Genomic DNA, 8909 nt, shown 5'->3' on the forward strand with positions numbered 1-8909 from the left:
ACATTCAGAAAACAAGAAGCATTGTCACCACATCAATATAATTAAACTAAGTTCAAGGATAAATTCGAAACTCATGTACTTCTTGTTCTTTTGAATTAAAACATTTTTCATTTAAGAGAGGTGATGGATTCATAGGACATTCATAACTTTAAGACAAAGTTACTAACTACTAATGATCATGTAATGAAGACACAAACATAGATAAGCACATAACATAGAAAACGAAAAACAGAGAAAGTAAGAACAAGGAATGAGTCCACCTTAGTGATGTCCTTGAGCTCTTCTATGTCTCTTCCTTGTCTTTGCTGCTCCTCCTTCATTGCTTTTAGATCTTCTCTGATTTCATGAAGGATGATGGAGTGCTCTTGATGTTCCACCCTTAGTTGCTTCCAATAATTGTGTGGAAGAAAAATGTATCCCCTGAGGTATCTCAGGGATCTCTTGATTTGCAGTCAAATGTTCTACCACTGAGCTATAGACCCTTGATGGAAGCTTTTTTCTTCCCTTTCCTCTTTCTAGAGGCTTCTCTGGCCTTAGGTGCCATCAATGGTTATGGAAAAAAAAACAAAAAGCTATGCTTTTTACCACACCAAACTTAGAATGTTGCTCGCCCTCGAGCAAAAGAAGAAAGAATAGAAGAATAAGAAGATATGGAGGAGATGGATGGATGTGTGTATTCGGCCATATGGGTGGGAATGGGTGGGAGAGAGATGTTGAATTTTGAAGGTAGTGGTTGTATGGATGTGAGTGGTAAATGGAAAACAGAAGGGATGATCATGAATGGGAAGAGAGATGATGAGGTAGGTGGGGATCCTGTGGGGTCCACAGATCCTGGGATGATCCTGTGGGGTCCACAGATCCTGAGGTGTCAAGGCATATACATCCCTGCACCAAATTAGGCATGTAAAATGCCTTTGCACACAACTCTGGGCGTTCAGCGCCAGGTTGGTGCCCATTTTGGGCGTTCAACGCCCATTTGCTGCCATTTCTAGCGTTGAACGCCAGAACCATGCTTGTTCTGGGCGTTCAGCGCCAGGATGTTGCCCATTTTGGGCGTTCAGTGCCAGAACCATGCTCGGTTCTGGCGTTTGAACGCCAGGCAGATGCTCCTCCAGGGTGTGATTTTTCTTCTGCTGTTTTTGATTCCGTTTTCAATTTTTATATTTATTTTGTGACTCCACATGATCATGAACCTAAGAAAACATGAAAATCAATAAAAATAAGAATTAGATAAACATTGGGTTGCCTCCCAACAAGCGCTTCTTTAATGTCAATAGCTTGACAGTGAGCTCTCATGGAGCCTCACAGATGTGCAGAGCTTTGTTGAGACTCTCCAACACCAAACTTAGAGTTTGGATATGGGAGTTCAACACCAAACTTAGAGTTTGGTTGTGGCCTCCCAACACGAAACTTAGAGTTTGACTGTGGGGGCTCTGGTTGACTCTGCTTGGAGAGAAGCTTTTTCTGCTTCCTCTCCATGGTTGCAGAGGGAGATCCTTGAGTTTTAAACACAAGGGAGTCCTCATTCCATTGGAGGACTATTTCACCTCTGTCAACATCAATCACAGCTCTTGCTGTGGCCAGGAAAGGTCTTCCTAGGATGATGGATTCATCCTCTTCCTTTCCAGTATCCAGGACTATGAAATCAGTAGGTATGTAAAGGCCCTCAACCTTTACTAATACATCTTCTACTTGTCCATAAGCCTGTTTTCTTGAGCTGTCTGCCATCTCCAGTGAGATTTTAGCAGCTTGCACCCCATAGATTCCCAGTTTCTCTATTACAGAGAGGGGCATGAGGTTTATTCCTGAACCAAGGTCACACAAAGCCTTAAAGACCATGGTGCCTATGGTACAGGGTATTATGAACTTTCCAGGATCCTGTCTCTTCTGAGGCAATGTCAGTTGATCCAGATCACTTAGTTCATTGATGAACAAGGGAGGTTCAACTTCCCAAGTATCAATGCCAAATAATTTGGCATTCAGCTTCATGATTGCACCAAGAAACTTGGCAGTTTGCTCTTCAGTAACATCCTCATTCTCTTCAGAAGAGGAATACTCATCAGAGCTCATGAAGGGTATAAGGAGGTTCAATGGAATCTCTATGGTCTCTAGATGAGCCTCGGAGTCCTTTGGTTCCTCAGAGGGAAGCTCCTTATTGGTCACTGGACGTCCCAGGAGGTCTTCCTCCTTGGGATTCACGTCCTCTCCTCTCCTCACAGGTTCGGCCATGGCACTTATGTCAATGGCCTTGCACTCTCCTTTTGGGTTCTCTTCTGTATTGCTTGGGAGAGTACTAGGAGGGATTTCAGTGATCCTTTTACTCAGCTGGCCCACTTGTGCTTCCAAATTTCTAATGGAAGACCTTGTTTCATTCATGAAACTTACAGTGGCCTTGGATAGATCAGAGACTAGATTTGCTAAATTAGAAGCATTTTGTTCAGAGTTCTCTGTCTGTTGCTGAGTGGATGATGGAAAAGGCTTGCTATTGCTAAACCTGTTTCTTCCACCATTATTAAAGCCTTGTTGGGGCTTTTGATCCTTCCATGAGAAATTTGGATGATTTCTCCATGTTGAGTTATAGGTGTTTCCATAAGGTTCACCTAAGTAATTTACCTCTGCTATTGCAGGGTTCTCCGGATCATAAGCTTCTTCTTCAGAAGATGCCTCTTGAGTACTGTTGGATGCAGCTTGCATTCCATGCAGACTCTGAGAAATCATATTGACTTGCTGAGTCAATATTTTATTCTGAGCCAATATGGCATTCAGAGTATCAACTTCAAGAACTCCCTTATTCATAGGCGTCCCATTACTCACAGGATTCCTTTCAGAAGTGTACATGAACTGGTTATTAGCAACCATGTCAATGAGTTCTTGAGCTTCTGCAGGCGTTTTCTTTAGGTGAATGGATCCACCTGCAGAAGTGTCCAGTGACATCTTTGATAGCTCAGATAAACCATCATAGAATATATCCAGGATGGTCCATTCTGAAAGCATGTCAGAAGGACACTTTTTGGTGAACTGTTTGTATCTTTCCCAAGCTTCATAGAGGGATTCACCTTCTTTCTGTCTGAAGGTTTGAACATCAGCTCTAAGCTTGCTCAGCTTTTGAGGAGGAAAGTACTTGGCTAAGAAAGTCGTGACCAGCTTATCCCAAGAGTTCAGGCTGTCTTTGGGTTGAGAATCCAACCATAATCTAGCTCTGTCTCTTACAGCAAAGGGGAAAAGCATGAGCCTGTAGACTTCAGGATCTACTCCATTAGTCTTAACAGTATCACATATCTGCAAGAATTCAGTTAAGAACTGAAAAGGATCTTTAGATGGAAGTCCATGAAACTTGCAGTTCTGCTGCATCAGAGAAACTAATTGAGGTTTCAGCTCAAAGTTGTTTGCTCCAATGGCAGGAATGGAGATGCTTCTTCCATGTAGATTGGAATTAGGTGCAGTAAAGTCACCAAGCATCTTCCTTACATTATTATTATTTTCGGCTGCCATCTCCTCTTCTTGTTTGAAAATTTCTGAAAGGTTATCTCTGGATTGTTGTATTTTAGCTTCTCTTAATTTTCTCTTCAGAGTCCTTTCAGGTTCTGGATCTGCTTCCACAAGAATGTTCTTATCCTTGCTCCTGCTCATATGACAAAGAAGAAGGCATAGAAAAATAATAATAATAATAGAGATCCTTTATACCACAGTATAGGGATCCCTTTGTGAGTGGAAGAAGAGAGGGGGAGACAAAGAATGTGATGTAAAGGAAGAAACACAACTGTACGGATGGAAGAGATGTGAGATGAGATGTTAGGATATGAATGAATAAATAGAATAGGATGGGGGAGGGATAATTTTCGAAAATTATTTTGAAAAAGAGTTAGTGATTTTTGAAAAATGTTAGAAATTTTCGAAAAATTTTTAAAATTTAAAAATAAAAATAATTAGTTAATAAAAAAGAAATTTTTTGAAAAAAGAGGGGAGATATTTTCGAAAATTAGAGAGAGAGAGAGTTAGTTAGGTAGTTTTGAAAAAGTTAAGAAGCAACCAAAAGGTTAGTTAGTTAGTTGAAACAAATTTTGAAAAGATAAGAAGTTAGGAAGTTAGAAAAGATATTTGAAAAGATATTTTTGAAAAAGATAAGATAAGAAGATATTTTTGAAAAGATATGATTGAAATTAGTTTTTGAAGAAAAGATTTGATTTTTAAAATCACAATTAATGACTTGATTCACAAGAAATCACAAGATATGATTCTAGAACTTAAAGTTTGAATCTTTCTTAACAAGCAAGTAACAAACTTCAAATTTTTGAATCAAAACATTAATTGATTATGTTATTTTCGAAAATTTGGTATAAAAAATAAGAAAAATATTTTTGAAAAATATTTTTGGAATTTTCGAAAATAACTAAGAATTTTGAAAAAGATTTGATTTTTGAAAAAGATTTTGAAAAAGATAAGATTTTCAAATTGAAAATTTGATTTGACTCATAAGAAACAACTTGATTTTTAAAAATTTTTGAGAAAGTCAACTCAAATTTTCGAATTTGATGAGAGAAAAAGGGAAAGATATTTTTTTGATTTTTGAAACTTTTATGAAAAACATGAAAATTATGCAATGCATGAAATTTTTAGATCAAAACATGTGATGCATGCAAGAATGCTATGAATGTCAAGATGAACACCAAGAACACTTTGAATGTCAAGATGAACATCATAGACACAATTTTGAAAAATTTTTAATGCAAAGAAAACATGCAAGACACCAAACTTAGAATTCTTTAATGCTTAGACACTAAGAATTCAAGAATGCATATGATAAACATGAAAAGACACAAAACAAAAAATCATCAAGATCAAACAAGAAGACTTACAAAGAACAACTTGAAGATCATAAAGAACACCATGAATGCATGAAATTTTCGAAAAATGCTAGATGCATATGCAAGTGACACCAAACTTATGATATGACTCAAGACTCAAACAAGAAACAGAAAAATATTTTTGATTTTTATGATTTTCTAATTTTTTTGGATTTTATTTTTCGAAAATTATATGAAAAAGAAAAATAAGGATTCCAAAATTTTTAATATCAATTCCAGGAATCTTGCCATGTTAGTCTAAAGCTTCAGTCCAGGAATTAGACATGGCTCACTAGCCAGCCAAGCTTTCAATGAAAGCTCCAGTCCAAAATACTAGACATGGCCAATGGTCAGCCAAGCTTTAGTCTTTAACACGAGAGTATATTGCTCTTTGATAACAAATTGCAAGCCTCAGTCCAAATAAATTTAGACATGACTTTACAGCCAGCCAGGCTTCAACATGCTTCATGAAACACTAGAATTCATTCTTAAAAATTTTGAATAAATTTTTGAAAACATTTTTATATAAATTTTTTTCGAAAACAGGTGAGAAAATTTTGAAAATATTTTTGAGAAATTTTTGAAAAGAAAACGAAAAGAAAGTTACCCAATCTGAGCAACAAGATGAGCCGTCAGTTGTCCAAACTCAAACAATCCCCGGCAACGGCGCCAAAAACTTGGTGCACGAAATTGTGATGTCCAGGCTCAAACAATCCCTGGTAATAGCTCCAAAGCTTGGTGCTCTGATCTTAATACATAATTGTCACAACTTCGATACAACTAACCAGCAAGTGCACTGGGTCGTCCAAGTAATACCTTACGTGAGTAAGGGTCGAATCCCACGGAGATTGTTGGTATGAAGCAAGCTATGGTCACCTTGTAAATCTCAGTCAGGCAGATATAAAGTGATAATGGTGTTTTCGAATATTATATAATAGAATAGGGATAGAGGTACTTATGTAAATCATAGGTAGGAATTTCAGATAAGCGAATGGAGATGCTTTTCGTTCCTCTGAACCTCTGCTTTCCTGCTATCTTCATCCAATCAGTCTTACTCCTTTCCATGGCTGGCTTTATGCAAGGGCATCACCGTTGTCAGTGGCTACATCCCCTCCTCTCAGTGAATAATATGCTCACGCACCCTGTCACGGCACGGCTATTCATCTGTCGGTTCTCGATCATGCTGGAATAGGATTCACCCTCCTTTTGCGTCTGTCACTAACGCCCAACAATCGCGAGTTTGAAGCTCGTCACAGTCATTCAATCATTGAATCCTACTCAAAATACCACAGACAAGGTTTAGACCTTCCGGATTCTCTTGAATGCTGCCATCATTCTAGCTTACGCCACGAAGATTCTGGTTAGGAGATCTAAGAGATACGCATTCTAGCTTATTTCATGTAGAACAGAAGTGTTTGTCAGGCACGCGTTCATAAGGGAGAAGGATGATGAGCGTCACACATAATCATCACCTTCATCACGTTCTTGGGTGCGAATGGATATCTTAGAAGCGAAATAAGAAGAATTGAATAGAAAACAGTAGTACTTGCATTAATCTTTGAGGAACAGCAGAGCTCCACACCTTAATCTATGGAGTGTAGAAACTCTACCGTATGAAAATACATAAGTGAAGGTCCAGGCATGGCCGAGATGGCCAGCCCCCTAAAACGTGATCACAGGATCAAAATACAATCCAGGATCCAAAGATGGTCAAAAAAAACTAGTAAAAGGTCCTATTTATAATAAACTAGTCACTAGGGTTTACATGAGTAAGTAATTGATGCATAAATCCACTTCCGGGGCCCACTTGGTGTGTTTTTGGGCTGAGCTTGAGTGTTACACGTGCAGAGGCCATTTGTGGAGTTGAACGCCAGTTTCTGTGCCAGTTTGGGCGTTCAACTCTGGTTTTGGATCCTTTTCTGGCGCTGGACGCCAGATTTGGGCAGAAGGCTGGCGTTGAACGCCAGTTTACGTCGTCAATTCTTGGCCAAAGTATGGACTATTATATATCGCTGGAAAGCCCTGGATGTCTACTTTCCAACGCAATTGGAAGCGCGCCATTTCGAGTTCTGTAGCTCCAGAAAATCCATTTTGAGTGCAGGGAGGTCAGAATCCAACAGCATCAGCAGTCCTTTTTCAACCTCTGAATCTGATTTTTGCTCAAGTCCCTCAATTTCAGCCAGAAAATACCTGAAATCACAGAAAAACACACAATCTCATAGTAAAGTCCAGAAATGTGAATTTAACATAAAAACTAATGAAAACATCCCTAAAAGTAACTAGATTCTACTAAAAACATACTAAAAATAATGCCAAAAAGCGTATAAATTATCCGCTCATCATGGAGCTTGACAGATATAGTAGGCATCAACCCTCAAGTTTGTGAGCACCAAATATTTTTAAAAGAGGGAGCAAGGCCTGTTCGTCAACCTCAAAGGTGGCTGAACCCTACCATCTTGGAGGTTGTCAAGAAAGTCTGGAATGGATAGTGAATGGGTTAGCCCAGTACAAGTGGTGCCCAAGAAGTCTGGAGTCACAACAGTGAAAAATGAGCATGGAGAACTCCTGACAACTAGAGTGCAGAACCCCTGGAGGGTGTACATTAATTATAGGCGCCTCAACCAGGCTACTCGCAAGGATCACTACCCCATGCCATTCATTGATCAAATGCTTAATCGGCTGTCAGGTAAATCACACTACTACTTTTTAAATGGTTACACTGGCTATTTTCAAATTCATGTAGCTCCTGAAGATCAGGAGAAAACTACTTTTACATGTTCCTTTGGAACGTATGCATACAAGAGGATGCCTTTTGGCTTATGTAATGCACCGGCTACTTTCCAAAGGTGCATGATGAGTATTTTCTCAGATCTTATAGAGAACTGTATGAAAGTTTTCATGGATGATTTTAGTGTGTATGGTGATTCATTAAACCTTTGCTTGGATAGTTTAGCTAGAGTATTAGATAGGTGTGTTAGTTCAAACCTTGTATTAAATTTTGAAAAATGTCATTTTATGGTAAAACAAGGTATTGTTCTAGGACATGTGGTTTCTAAAACTGGTATTTCTGTAGATCCAGCAAAGGTAGATGTCATTTCTAGTTTACCTTACCCCTCCTCCGTGAGGGAAGTCCGTTCGTTCCTTGGTCATGCAGGTCTCTACCGGAGATTTATCAAGGACTTCAGTAAGGTAGCATTGCCTTTATCCAGACTGCTGCAGATGGATGTTGAGTTCGAGCTGAGTGAGGGCTGCATGGAAGCATTTGATAAGCTGAAGATCGCCTTGACTCAAGCTCCGATTGTGAGAGGATCAGACTGGAGCCAGCCTTTTGAGATTATGTGTGATGCCTCCAACCATGCAGTAGGAGTGGCGCTGGCTCAGCGCGAAGGTAAGGACCCTTTAATAATTGCTTATATTTCTAAGACCTTAGATGCTGCTCAGTCTAATTATACTACCATTGAAAAAGAGCTTCTAGCTATTGATTTTGCTCTGGATAAATTCCGAGCGTATTTACTTGGTACCAAAGTGATAATATACTCAGACCATGCAGCTCTAAAATATCTATTAGCTAAAAAAGAGTCCAAACCAATGTTAATACATTGGATATTGTTGCTGCAAGAATTTGATTTAGAAATCAAAGATAGGAGTGGTTCCCAGAATTTAGTGGCGGACCATTTGAGTCGCCTAGAGTACATTAAGTATGACTCCACTCCTATCAATGATGCTTTTCCATTTGATAGCTTGCATGCAATATCTGAGGTAGTTCCTTGGTATGCACCTATAGCTAATTATTTAGTTAGTCATACCTTCCCTCTTAATTTTACTAAGCACCAAAGCGACAAGCTAAAAAGCGAGTCCAAATATTATATATGGGATGACCCATATTTATGGAGGTATGGTGCTGACCAGATAATTAGAAGGTCTGTGCCTCAATCAGAATTTCAGTCAATTTTAGAGGCCTGCCACTCCTCTGAGAGTGGTGAACATTTTGGACCTCAAAGAACAACTAGAAAAATTTTAGACTGTGGATTTTGGTGGCCCACTCTTTTTAAGGATGCTATTATC

The 8909-nt window shown here is 38.9% G+C and overlaps 1 non-coding gene across 1 annotated transcript; it reads left to right on the plus strand.

Annotated features, from left to right (window-relative positions):
- Positions 1-2988: 2988 nt before the first annotated feature.
- On the plus strand, positions 2989-3096 carry LOC148578196 (small nucleolar RNA R71). Its single transcript, XR_015902844.1, has one exon. It is a non-coding gene; the product is annotated as a small nucleolar RNA R71 (small nucleolar RNA).
- The last annotated feature ends 5813 nt before the right edge of the window (positions 3097-8909 follow it).

Source organism: Arachis ipaensis, chromosome B1, assembly GCF_059453495.1.
Source record: "Arachis ipaensis isolate K30076 ecotype BB chromosome B1, ASM5945349v1, whole genome shotgun sequence".
In the NCBI taxonomy this organism is placed as follows: domain Eukaryota; kingdom Viridiplantae; phylum Streptophyta; class Magnoliopsida; order Fabales; family Fabaceae; genus Arachis; species Arachis ipaensis.